The 14,134-nt window shown below is 44.7% G+C and overlaps 1 protein-coding gene across 4 annotated transcripts in view; it reads left to right on the top strand.

The window, feature by feature from the left end:
* Window positions 1-349: 349 nt before the first annotated feature.
* TMEM50B (transmembrane protein 50B) overlaps window positions 350-14,134 on the top strand; it is a 36,176-nt gene continuing 22,391 nt past the window's right edge. Inside the window, exon 1 of one of the 4 annotated variants that reach the window (XM_055313695.1) lies at window positions 350-469. The gene's annotated coding sequence lies outside the window, so the exon portion shown is untranslated. The other 3 variants (XM_055313694.1, XM_055313697.1, XM_055313696.1) reach the window with 3 other exon arrangements.

The following is a 14,134-nucleotide window of genomic DNA, read 5'->3' as shown; positions in this document are numbered from 1 at the left end:
CGGGGCCTGGAGGCAGAGTGCCTGCCCTCTGGGTCTTGGGTGCCCTCCGAGCGCGTGATTTCACGGGTGCTGCACTTGAGCTCCGCGAGCAGAAACCCAGCGGCGGGAGCCGCGCCCCAGCCGCGGTCCGCAGGACGGCAGCACCCCGGATCACGTTTTCGCGGCCGCGAATCCCAGCGCGCGGGCAGCCGGCAGCTCCCGGAACCCTCGCCCCGCCCCGCCCCCTGGCGCCCCGCCCCGCCCCCTGGCGCCCCGCCCCGCCCCCTGGCGCCCCGCCCCGCCCCCTGGCGCCCCGCCCCGCCCCCTCGGCCACTTGCTGCGTGCCGATTGGTCGCCGCGGTGCGCACGGCGCCGCGCCCCGCCGGCGCCCCTCGCCTCGCGCGCGCCGTCCGCTCCCGGCTCCCGGGCACCGAGGTGGGGCGCGGCGGACGCGCGCGCTCGGGGGCGGCGTGGGCGTCGCGGCGGCCAGGTGAGTGCGGTGGGCAGGTCTCGCGGCGCGCGGGGCGGGGGGGGTCGCGCCCGTCGTCCGCGCGCGGAGAGGCGCCCCCGGCCGGCCGGGCCTGCGCGGTGCGGCGGCGCCCGCCCGGCCTCCCTGTGCCGCGCCCGGCGCCGCCCGGCGGATCGGGCCCGCGGACCCCGGTCCCCCGCCCCCCGGTCCCCCGCCCCCCGCCGCCCGCGCGTGCCCCCGGGCCGACCGAGGCCTCGCCGCGCGGGGAGCCGCCGCGTCGCCGGGGGGGCGGGGGGGCGGGGGGGCGGGGGTCCGGGCCCCCAGTACCTCGGCGCCCCTCGGGTTTGCTCCCAGCCGAGGGTGGGAAGGTGGTCGGCGATCCCTGGACTTTCCCGGCTCGGCCCTTGGGAGAGGCCGGTACAGAGCGGGGAAGAGGCGATGTCCGGGGCTCAGCATTCCTTTGACAATTAACCCTCGAGCGTCGAGTGTCCTTTTAGGGTGTAGCCGCAGAGAATTGCCCTCCCCCCCCCCCCCGCCCCGTAGCGCTGGTAGTTGTGCTGGGGGAAACCGTTTTTGGTGTTTTTAAGCAATACGTTGGCTTCCGAGGTAATCCCTGGAAAGATGCTTCATCTCCGATGCGAGTACGTGACCTTTATAAAGCCAAAGCCGCGATGACGGGGTCGACTGTGCCGGGTGAGCGTGTGCCTGTCTGTCCGTCTGTGGACGGGAGTCAAACCTCCGATTGGAGTAAATGTGTGATCACCATCATGCCTCCCAAAGGCATTGATTTCTCGGAGTATCCCACCTCTTCTCTCAAACTCTTCGTGCACCGGTACCGTGATTTCCCTTCTCTCTCTCTCTCTCTCTCTCTCTCTCTCTTTAAGATTTTATTTATTTATTCACGAGAGACACAGAGAAGCAGGCGCCCCTTGGGGAGCCCGAAGCAGGACTCGATCCCAGGACCCCGGGATCACGACCTGAGCCAAAGGCAGACGCTCAACCACTGAGCCACGCAGGTGCCCCCAGTGATTTTTCCCTTTTCTTAACAATTCCCAAGGCTCTTACTCCCAGGCTGGTCACACTTCTTGTCCATCCTCTTAAGTCTCTTATTTGTCCTCTGTCGTGTTTCAAATCCTCTTAGGTGTCAAACGTAGAACAAACGTTAAACATTTTTTTTACGGTAATAATAGTGTTGCAAGACTCTCGGCTCTTAAACCGAAAATCAAAAGTTATCTCCAATACTGATGCTGCAGGAAAAGCAGGTTTAATGAGACTTTCCTCTTCCGGAGACACGCCCGCCCTGCCCCGCCCCGCCCGGCCTGCCCGGGCCCCCATCCTCTGCCCACTAGGATTACCGCAGCCTTCCCCTTCTGTCTTTAATGAACTCACTTCTGGAGTCCAAGGTAAAAGTTTATCCTTACTTGCTACTTTTAAGTGATAGCAGTAATATATCTAGGTTATTAAATTTTTTTTTGACATGACAGAAGAAAATCCAAGTGAAAAGTTCAAACGGCACACCAAACTGTATCAGGTAAAAAGTGGGAATTCCTTGTTCACTTTCAATCCTTTATATCTTCAGATCCATTGCCTAGGAGGGGACCATCCCATAGCTGTTGGGCAGTTGACTTATAATATCAGACATGGTTCCGTATCTGTATGTGTGTGGATCTACCTCATTTTTAGAATGCTTCATCCTATACCATTATTTACATGTGCTCTCATGTATTTTGTTGATCCTTTACTGACTGACATTTGGTTGTTTCTGGATTTTAGCTGTTAAAAGTCTTGTTGCCATGAAAATCCCTTTGCCATTGTAGGTAGGATAAGTTTCAGGTAGATAACGTAAACAGATTGTTGTTCTTTGGTATAATTTGAGTGCCTTTTTCACCAGGAATCGTTTTTATAACTTAAAAGATTTTATGATTTAAAGGCAGTAGCTCAGTTTGTTCTAAATGCATTTCTTAGAATCTGTGTTTTATGTTTTATGTTTGGAGACTGGATACTGGATCAAGAAAATTTTGAAGACCAGGTTAAATAATGGTAAATTTTTGTTTCCACTTAATTGGTGTTGACTTTAAGGTTATATTCATTCATTTGATTGGCTTGGTAGAAATAAATAGAGAAGGCCTTCAGGAAGAGATCTGTGAACAAACTTTGTGTACTTTCTGTCCTGTGGTAAGCACCTTCCTGCATGGAACCTGCTTCTCCCTCTGCCTGTGTCTCTGCCTCTCTCTCTGTGTCTCTCGTGAATAAATAAATAAAATCTTAAAAAAAAAAAGAAAAGAAAACATTCCCATCCTACTTCTGAGGTATGGCCTCTATTCTGATTTGTTAATCTTTCTCTTGCTTTTTAAAATAAGCCTTACATTGGGGGATCCCTGGGTGGCGCAGTGGTTTGGCGCCTGCCTTTGACCCAGGGCGCGATCCTGGAGACCCGGGATCGAATCCCACATCGGGCTCCCGGTGCATGGAGCCTGCTTCTCCCTCTGCCTGTGTCTCTGCCTCTCTCTCTCTCTCTCTCTCTCTCTCTCTCTCTCTGTGACTATCATTAAAAAAAATATATAAAAAAAATGAAAAAAAAATAAATAAAATAAGCCTTACAAAAATAAATAAATAAAATAAAATAAGCTTGACACATATATACACAAATATACACATATACATATATATTTACACATATAATTAGTGCACACACACAGCAGACACATACACACATACCCATCCTACCAATGTATTTGGTTTTGAATGAACAGTTTTATTTTTTTTAGATTTTTTTAATTTATTTATTCATGAGAGACACAGAGAGAGAGAGAGGCAGAGACACAGGCAGAGGGAGAAGCAGGTTCCATGCAGGGAGCCAGATGTGGGACTCGATCTGGTGACTCCAAGATCAGGCCCTAGGCTGAAGGCGGTGCTAAACTGCTAAGCCACCCCGGGATCCCCTGAATGAACAGTTTTAAAACAAAATTCTCATGCAAATAGATAATGAGCATGTTGCAAAGTTTTAACTGTTACAGTTAAAACTGGTTTTTTAAGATAATTTAAGGAACATATGTAGTCCACAAGGAAAAAGAATGTCTGAACAAAATTGCCGAGTTAGATATAATCAGTTAATGTTCCACACAGCAGCAAAATCATCATGCCTTTGGAATTACTCTTTTCTACCAGGCTAGAAAAATCATAACACCTTATTAATTTCTACAGTTAAATCTTACAGGACTAATAAACTGTGTCTTTTCCATTAAATTAATAATTAGTTATTATTAATTATAGTTCATTATAATTAATTAATTATTAATTTTTTCCCCCAGAGTGCAGCTGAACTCCAAACAGGCTTCTTAGAAAATACTAGAGCTTTCTAAATTTGAGATTAAAATTTTGTTTCATAATTGTAAGCACAGACCTGATGGTGTAAGGAAAGGACGTTTTTGTCACTATTGGATGGAGGTTTCCAGGAAGAGATGAGCAGAACAGAATGGCTTCAGCTTGCCTGACTGTTTACAGGAGGCCTTTCTGAGGAAGTTAGTGGGTAGTGTTATGAGTGAGTCCTAGGAAATGGGGTTCACCACAGTAAGGGCTTCTGGAAGGCTCTAGAGTGGATCACGTACAGGCACACTGTCTTACTGTGCTTTGCTGATACTGCCTTATTTATTTATCTGTTTTTTAATAAATTGAAGGCTTGTGGCAGCCCTGTGGGGAGCAAGCCTATCAGCACCATTTTTCCAACAGCATTTACTCGCTTCCTGTCTCTGTGTCACATTTTGGTAATTTTTGCAATATTTCAAACTTGTTTATTATTATATTTGTTATGGTGATCCGTATGACTTGCTGAAAGCTCAGATGAACATTTTTAGCAATGCAGTATTTTTAAAGTATGTACATCGTTTTTTTTTTTTTTTTTTAGACACAGTGCTGTTAACACTCAGTAGACAACAATATAGTGTAAACATAACTTTCATAAGCTCTTGGGAAACAAAAAAATTCCTCTGACTCACTTTACTAGGATATGCACTTTATTGCTGCGGTCTGTGACCAAATCTGTAATATCTCCGAGGTGTGCCGGTACTGGACGGACAGCATAAATGAGAGGGTAGGCTGCTTCGCATTTTGTATTTTCTGCTTTTTAGCTCACGTGGCCAGCCTGCAGCTAGCAGGGTCGGTCAAAGCAGAACCCTTCTGTGAAGGAAGTGAATGTCCTCTGCTGGTGCAGCTGCAGGGCTTGGAAGGCGAGCAGGAGCTTTATCACCATATGATCAAGATCAAGCCAAGCCCAGCTGAGTACAGATAGGAATCTGGGCCAGGTTTCGGGGCATTCAGTCCTCAGGTTAAAAGGCTGGTAGAGCAGCTGGGGCATGTCTGTCTCAAGTTACCACTACTTCAATCTGGCCTGGTTAGCCTCCTTGTCTGGGGCACAGCTGGATTCTCTTTAGCTCTCCTGGGTTGGATCTTTCCTATACCCTGGATTCTCTATTTTATTTTTATTTTTACTTTTACTTTTACTCATGAGAGACACAGAGAGAAGCAGAGACCTAGGCAGAGGGAGAAGCAGACTCCTTGCAAAAAGTCCAATGTAGGGACTCGATCCCAGGACCCCAGGATCACACCTTGAGCCAAAGGCAGACACTCAACCACTGCGCCACCCAGGTGCCCCTAGATTCTCTCTCTCCTAAAAAAAAAATATTTTTATTATTGAAGTATGACATACGATGTTACATTAGTTCAGGGGCACAACATAGTGGTCTGACAATTCTGTACATTACTCAGGGCTCACCACAATAAATGTAGCTACCACCTGTCACCATACAGAGTTATATTATCGACGCTATTCCCTGTGCTGTACTTTTCATCTCCAGACTTATTTATAACTGGAAATTTGTATCCTGTATTCTCTCTCTCTCTCTTTTTTAATTTTTTTTTTAGTTATACTCCCTAGTGGTACTTAGACGCTAGTAACTTCTTGACAAGAAGAGTCACATGTTTCAGAGACCTTGCCTGTCTGAATATGTTTTGGTTCTATACTCACACTTGATTGATACTTTCTCTGGTAATAGAATTTCAGTTGAAAATAATTTGCCTCCGGAATTTTGAAGATATTCCTCCATTGCTATCTGCATCCAATATTTTATTTTTTTAGAGAGGGAGCAGGGAGGGGCAGAAAGAGAATCCTCAGCAGTCTTCACGCTCAGCATGGAGCCCAACTCCAGGTTCCACCTGTCAACCCTGAGATCGAGACCTGAGCAGAAATCGAGTCAGACACCTGAACCACCCAAGCGCCCCCTGCCCCTGCCTCTAATTTTCTGTTTCCCCCTGGTCTTTCCTGGGTTGGTTCTCAGCTCTCCCCACTGCTGACTTGGAACTTCAGCTTGCTTGGGTGTGCTAACTCAGTCACCACTGCCCACCTGCTTTCCAGCATTCAGAATTGCATTGCTGTTGTCTCCTCTTCTGTTCTCTGTATCATTAGGAGTTTATGACTTTTTAATTTAATTTAATTTATTTATTCATGAGGAACACAGAGAGGTAGAGATACAGGCAGAGGGATAAGCAGGCTCCCTGCAGGGGAGCCTGATACGGGACTTGATCCCAGGACACTGGGATCAGGACCTGAGCCAAAGACAGATGCTCACCCACTGAGCCACCCAGGTGTTCCAGTTTATGACTTTTCAAAAACTCCCTTTTTTGTAGTTTTAGTGAAGCTTCAGGAGAGAGCAAAATGAGCAGCTTATGTGCAATCTGCTGTCTCTACCTAAAGCAGTAATAGTTTTTTTAGACTGAAGGGTCATAGCACTGTTGTCAAGAACAGAGTAGTTGCTACAAAGCAATTATATGTATGTGAACCTTTTTGATAGGGAGTAGTTGATGGTATTGAGTGATCACACATGCTGGACACAGCTATTATTATTCTCACTTTCTGGGGCGCCTGGGTGGCTCAGTCGGTTAAGCATCTTCCTTTGGTTCAGGTCATGATCCCAGACTCCTGGGATCAAGCCTCGCGTCGGCTCCCTGCTCAGTGAGGAATCTATTTCTGCCTCTCCCTCTGCTCCTCCCTCTGCTTGTGGACTCTCTCTCTCTCTCTGTCAAATAAGTAAATAGAATCTTTAAAAAAAAACTCATTTTTGGGGGGGGTTGCTGTCATCACCCCAGTTTACATACCAGAAAACTATAGCCTAGGGAGATTTAAAACTCAGATAGTGCTGGTACTTAGCAATTGTTCCCTGAAGAGTAGAATGGATACATGGAGCTGACCAAGTAGGCAGAGCTGGGAGGAGGCTGGATGTGGGAATGGGCCCGAGCCAGTGCTTACTTCCAAAGCCTGAACTTTTCTATATATAGACATATTTAAAGTAAGCTCTGTGCCCAATGTGGGTCTTGAAGTCACAACCCTGAAATCAAGAGTCGAATGCTCTACCAACTGAGTCAGCTAAGTACCCTCAAAGCCTGTACTTTTCCAATGCCCTCTGTGTGGTTAATGCTGGAAGATGGTGATTGGTCCGCTTCCTTCGAGGGTTTTAGGAGTACTATTACTATAGACCTTTTCTGAACTCATTTTAATACCTTTGCTTGCCCAGTAATGCTTGTGAAGAGGGTTCCCTTTCATCTGTGTGGGTTGGAACCTGTGACCCTGGAGCCAGTTTCTCTGAACTGGGGAGGAGGGCATTTACTGAGCAATCCTAGAGGATGCAAAGATGCCTTAGTAGGGATTTTGCCAGAGAGCCTAACTAAAGATGGCCTCAGAGTGCAATTTTGCCACGACTGGAGCAGCTCGTGGATTATGTAACTGTCATCTAAGTTTAGGTGGCAGTTCATGATTTAAGCCTTCATATTTTTTTCAACTTTTTTATTACAGGAAATTGTAAACATATAGAAACAGTTCAACAGTAGATTCAACATTTTAACATTTTGCCGTATTTACTTTCTTTTTTTCTTTCTTAACCACGTGAGAGTATGTTGCTGACATTGACACTTAACCCCTAAATATGTAAGCATATGTCTCCCAAAAATAAGGTCATTCTCTTTACATAACCACGATTCTACCATTATCACACCTGAGAAAATAATGCTATAATATCTTTTAATGTCTGACCTGTATTCACATTTCCCCATGTGGCCCAGACTGCTTTAAATTTTTTCAAACTAGAATCAGTAAAGCTTTGCACATTTCACTTGGTTTGTAAATTGTATGTTTTGACGTAGCTGAAGTTAATGACAAAATCTCTCGAAGTTTCCAGCTCATATTGCTCTTGGAGACTGCTTCACTGCAGTAGAGATGGTGATGCTTAGATACTTAGCAATGGAAGGAACTCTTGAGTGAATTTGGGATGGTGATTCCTATGGTTTATGTGGCAAGTTTGGTGTTTTGTTTTTTTTTTTAACCTGGAAAGTTTTTTTTTTTTTTTAAGGCTTTATTTATTTATTTATTCATGAGAGACACATAGAGAGAGGGGCAGAGACACAGCAGAAGGAGAAGCAGGCTCCCTGCAGGAAGCCTGATGTGGGACTCCATCCCAGGGTCATGGGATCACGACCTTAGCCAAAGGCAGATGCTCAACTGCTGAGCCACCCAGGCCTCCCTAACCTGGGAAGTTTTAAAAAATAGATAACTTGGTCTTACTCTTGACTTTATAATCTTTGGGGAGGGGGTCCCAATTACTTTTTATTTTTCTTTTAATTTCCCAAGTTACTATGAAGTTAGCTTGGCCCTGCTCCATGGACCTGTATTTGGAAACCACTGATTTAGTCCACTTGTCTCATGGCCCAGTGTCACAGGCTAAAGCATGTCAGAGCCAGTACTAGAAGCAGGGCTCCTCGTGTTCTTTTTTTCTCTAGCCATTATTTGAATATTTTTTCTTAAGCATACACACAAAGTAGTTGCTCCGCAACATAATGTGCTATTATTAGAGCAAAACAAAAATTCGTGAAAGCATTTATGCTAATTCCGCCTAGAGAGGGAAATGTTCAATGTGTGTCCTAAAGGTTGAATTGAAGTTTGCCTGTAGAGAGTAGATGAAAGGGGCATTCCAAGGGTGTGTGTGTGTGCATTTAATATTATAGATATATATTAAAATAATATATGTATGTATTATATCAGATATATAGTATACATTGACTATTATATATTATGTATCTAATATAGTAATACATATTTTTTTCTTAAATATTTTATATCTTTATTTGACAGAGAGAGAACACAAACTGGGGGAGCAGTAGGCAGAGGGAGAAGCAGGCATCCTGCTGAGCAAGGAGCCTGACACTGGGTTTGATCCCAGTATCCTGGGATCATGACCTGAACTGAAGACAGTTGCTTAACCCACTGACCACCCAGGCGTCCCTAGTAATACATATCTATATTAGACATGTGAAATATCTGAATATATTCATGTCTAAGTTAGATATATAAATATAAACATGAAATATAAATATAAGATATATACAGTTCAGCAGTTTGAGCAAGTATTGGCTGCTTTCTGCTTTCTGTTTCTCTGTGGCTAGAGATAGTGTCAGGATAGCAGGAGATAAGAAAGTTGTGTTAGGGAAAGATTTCAAGTACCCTGTACATTTCAGAATTTATCTCACTAGCTGTTGGAAGTTTGTGAGTGAATGGCATGACCCAGTCTGAGTTTTAGAGAGAAAATTCTGGCAGAAAATGGACTTGGGAAGGCAAGGGGGATGATTTTAAGAAATCATATGTTTGAATGTATTGTCGCAGCAGAACTACTTTCCCTCACCCAAATGATGGTTGTTTTTTTTTAAAGATTCTATTTATTTATTCACGAGAGACGCAGAGAGAGAGACAGGCAGAGACACAGGCAGAGGGAGAAGCAGGCGCCTACGGGGAGCCTGATGGAGGACTCTGTCCCAAGACCCCGGGATCATGACCTGAGCCAAAGGGTAGACGCTCAACCACTGAGCCACCCAGGTGCCCCCAAATGATGTTTTTTATTATCAGCTTTTACAGATTATCAGTTTCAGTAAACCTAGGCATAAAGTTGACCCTTTCTTATGACAGGATAAGGAGACATGTATGCATTTCACACTTTGGAAGCTAGAAGAGTTAGGGGTCCGCCTGAGTGCCTGGCCTATGTGCACCAGGCACTGTGCTAGGCTCTGGCAATGCCGCAGCCTGTGAGAATGGACTTAGAGTGTCCTTCACGGAGCTCCCCTGTGTGGGGGGAGGTGAATATTAACCCAGTAATGAGATTAATAATGCAATACTGGGGGATTAGGAAGTCATGAAAGTCCGTGTCGCCTCTCACTTAGAGATTTCAGTAGCCTGTGAGCTGATCTCTCTCTTTGTCCTCTTAGTCCTTCCAGTCTGTTCTCCCACAGCAGCCTAAGGGATCCCTTGGAAAGTAAGTCCCTCTGCGCAGCACTCTCTTCTGGCTCCCTATTTCAATCAGTGAAAACCAGAGTCATCACAATGGTCTACGGGGCTCTGTAAGGATCCTTCCTTGCCTCTCTTACCTCTCTGATTTAGTCTTCCCCTCTCACCCCGCTGCCCCGGCTACCCTGGCCCCCATAGTGACGCCTCAATACCCAGACACTGCCTTCAGGCCTTTGCCCTGTTGCCATCCTCTCTGACGGACATCCAGCAGGCTGACTCTCTCCCTCCCTTCAAGTCTTTGCTCAGCTGGTACCTTCTCTCTCTCTTTCTCTCTCTCTTTTTAAAGATTTTATCTATTTATTCATGAGAGATGCAGAGAGAGGCAGAGACACAGGAAGAAGGGAAAGCAGGCCCCGTGTGGGGAGCCTGATGTGGGACTCGGTCCCAGGACCCCAGGATCACGCCCTGAGCCAAAGGCAGACACTCAACCACTGAACCACCCAGGACCTTCTCAATGGAGCCCACTCTTGGGGTTGGCAATTTTGACATTTCGGCTGGCCCCACTCTTCCCTGTATTTTTTTTTTTTCACTCTTGCCCACTGCTCCTTACTCTGCTCGTTCTCCCCCTCCCCCCAAGGCAACATGGTAATTATGTGTCTGATTAAAATTTAAAAATTATGTGTCTGGTTCCCTCCCCCCACCCAGCTCCCCATAGCCAGGGCTTTCTGTCCGTTCACTAATGTATATTAATTAAGTGTCCAGTACCCAGCACATAGTAGACGTTGTAAATAAACACTTACTGAGAAAGGGAAAGCTGATATTGGAGTGAAAAAGTAATAACTAAGCTGACATTTGCAGTGTGGGCAGGTGTTAACTAGGTGAGCTGGGAATGGAGAGGTGTCGGACAGAGGGGATGTGGGTTTTAGATGGGGTGATTTAGCAAGTAGGAGGTACTACAAGAGAAACCAGGAGGACTGGAGGAAAGAGAATGATTGGTTCTCTTTATAAGGGGGTGTTATAAAGGGACCCTGGGGCCAGTAAGGACTGGGCCATACTTTATTTATTTATTTATTTATTTATTTATTTATTTATTTATTTATTTATTTATTTATTTATTTTTTGGGGCCATACTTTAGAGTTTTGTCTTTATCTTAAAATAAATGGGAGGGAAATTAAAGGTTTTAAGCAGGAGGGCAGTACTAGATTTGTGCCTTTTTTTAAAAAAGTCACCCCAGCTGCAGTATGAAGGACATATTGATGGGGGCAGGAGTGGATGTGGCTAGATCAGGCCGGAGGCCATGGTAGTGGGACAGTACTCGGGTGACACTGTGGTGGAGGTAGACAGACCAAAGTTAGGAGGCATAATCAGGTGATGGATCGGTTGTGGGAGGGAAAAGAGAAATAGTAGGGATGACTCCTGGGTTCCTGGCTTGTAAAACTGGGTGAATGATGATTCATTCTTGGTAGGGAATCCCAGAAGCGGATTGGGTTTGGAGGAGGAGAACATGAACTCAGATCCCAACATGTTGATTTTGAGTTGACTTTGAAACAGCCAGAGGATGTCGGGCAGGTGATTGGATGTATATGGATCTGGGATTGGCTGTTTCAGTCTGTGAATCAACTGCATAGAGAAATAGTAGAGGGGAGGAGTCACCAAATAACCCACATTTTGAACAACTAAAAGTTGTTAACAAGGATATTACCAGGGGAGATTATATAGCTATAAAATTAAAGTCTCTTTAAAAGTGTGCTCCCTGTCCTTTTCTTTGGTTTTGGATTTAAATCTTGACCAAAATTGATGGTACTTACTACATTTTATTCTTGTTATATGTGATTTACAGGTCAGAAGGCAAATAAGCCTTCCCTGAGATAAAGTATGTAAAATGTCTTTTCCAGAAGTACTTAGATCTCTGAATAATTCATGCTGTTGGATTTTAAGGCCTATAAAATATTCACACTGTGAGTGTCTAGAAACCAGGTTTATAGCAAACCAAGAAGAAAAGCTATTCTTCAGACTCCCTTGGCAGGATTTGAATCAGCAGCAGTCACCACAATCATTGTAGACCTCATTGCCTGCTTCTCTTTCCAGATGATCACAGTGTTCAGTGTTCCTCTAAATTCAGTTTCTCTTCCATCTTGTTCTTGATCTCCTCACCACAGACAGCGGAACAATAACGTTGTCTTTATGAAATCTGAAATGAGAGACATACTGTGAAACTCTGATGATGAGCAGCAGTATAGTGTAATGGTCATGAGCACAGATTTTAGAATAGATGTGAATGAACTTCCATGGAAGCCCTGATTTTCCTCCTTGCTAGCTGTGTGAACCATTCTCTAAACTTTTTCAGTAATATGAGATAGTAATAGTAACTGCCTTAGAGCATTTGTGAGGATTGAAGGGCATAGTCCCATGAATAGGGGTTTTCTGAGGATGGAATGGGGTGGTCTGTAGAGACCCTAGCACCTATACACCTCCTGTAATTTATAGCTAGTACTAGCAAGAGTGAGGAAGACACAGATTTTATTTTTGTTTCATTTGAGTCAGGTTGTTTTGCTCTCACTATGTGGGCCTCCTATCTTGAATGATATTTATATTTTGTTTCATATTTTGTTAATCTGATTTTTTAATGGTACATATTCTAATTTAATGTCATGAAAATGTTAATTGATTTCTCTGCTAGTTTATAAATCTGATGATGATGAGGGCTGTTTTATTCATCTTTATTTTCCCCACCGTGCCTTGCTCGTAGGAGGTGTTCTGTAAATAATTCACTACATGCTTCAGAGGAGTCTTGTGCTGACTAAATGCCATTATATTTGTAGGTCGACCATAGTGCCTGCACACAGTAATTCAGGCGAACAAAGGACATGAGTCAGAGACGAATACTGAATCCTTGGTGCTCTTCCACACCTTCTCCCCGAGATACCTTAACTGCCCTATGACCTCAGTTAACAATTACTGTGAGCCTCTTATCTGTATTTCTGTCTTAAATGGCTCTTTCAGTGGTTTCTGTATATCTGTCTTATGTAATTTCCACCTGAATGTCCTTTAGTTTTTTCAAGTGCATCATGCTCAGACTCTCCTCTCCCATTCTCTCTTTCCTGTTTGGGCTAATGGTGTGTCACCATCCACTGGGCACCCAGCCATAGTCATTCTCGGCTTCTCCCTGCCTATTGATAATGCCACTTAAGTAGTCCTCAAATAAAAACCCTTTCTTTGGCTTGTAACCAGTGTGGCTTCAGTGTACCTCCCAATTCTCTCCCTGTCTAGAACGAGGGCAGGCATCTAACATTTCTCTCCAGTCCCTCCTCCACACTGTCACTGCCAGCATTGTCTTTCTAAATCACAGAGATGATCTTGTCGCTTCCCTACTTACAAGCCTGTAATTTTATTCCTTCTTTTTCATCTGCCAAACTCTTATTCATGCTTCAAAACTCCACCAAGTTTGCTCTTCCTCAGTTCTTCCTGGCAAGTACTGTCCTATAACACTTGATTTCATATAGTGCAACACTTTTGCACTACAGCTCATAATGTTTGTGTATTATAGCCCATATATATATATTTTTAAAGATTTATTTATTTATTTGTTCATGATAGACATAGAGAGAGAGGCAGAGACACAGGCGGAGGGAGAAGCAGACTCCATGCCCGGAGCCCGATGCGGAACTTGATCCTGGGACTGGATCCTGGGACTCCAGGATCGCGCCCTGGGCCAAAGGCAGGCGCCAAACCGTTGAGCCTCTCAGGGATCCCCTATAGCCCACATTGTAATGCAATTACTTGTTCTAACAAGGTTCCTTTTTTTACTGCTTTTTTTTTTTTTAAGATTTTATTTATTCATGAGCGACACAGAGAGGCAAAGACAGGCAGAGGGAGAAGCTCCCCCACAGGGAGCCTAATGTAGAACTCAATCCCAGGACCCCAGGATCATGCTCTGAGCCAAAGGCAGACGCTCAACCACTGAGCCACCCAGGCGCCTAACAGTGTTCCTAACTAGACTGCTTTCTACATTGATTGCCTTAGTTGTTTTTATATATTCAGTGCCCAACAGCAGTAGCATTTAACAACTAGTGGAGAGATGGCAGGACAAACAGATGGTAGTATAGAAATTTGATTAATGGGAACATTCCTGAATTAGATGTTATTTGGGATGCTTACGGAAATTTCTCAGACCGTGTTTTTATGTTGAAGGCTATAGTTGTTTTCTCCTCTTGCTTTTGCAAGTGTCCTTGGGTTTCCTAAACTGAGTTTTTGGAAATGAAATTTTGACAGTTGACTCACTTAAAATGCCCTCTGAAAAGGATTCATATTTCCTTTTATAAAGAGTTGCCTCTCTTAGTAATGGGAATAATTGCTATCTAATGTG

The sequence above is a fragment of the Nyctereutes procyonoides genome, unplaced genomic scaffold (genome assembly GCF_905146905.1).
Source record: "Nyctereutes procyonoides isolate TBG_1078 unplaced genomic scaffold, NYPRO_anot_genome, whole genome shotgun sequence".
NCBI lineage: Eukaryota > Metazoa > Chordata > Mammalia > Carnivora > Canidae > Nyctereutes > Nyctereutes procyonoides.
Note: the sequence above shows the minus strand (reverse complement) of the source record. Positions and strands in the feature narration are given on the sequence as shown.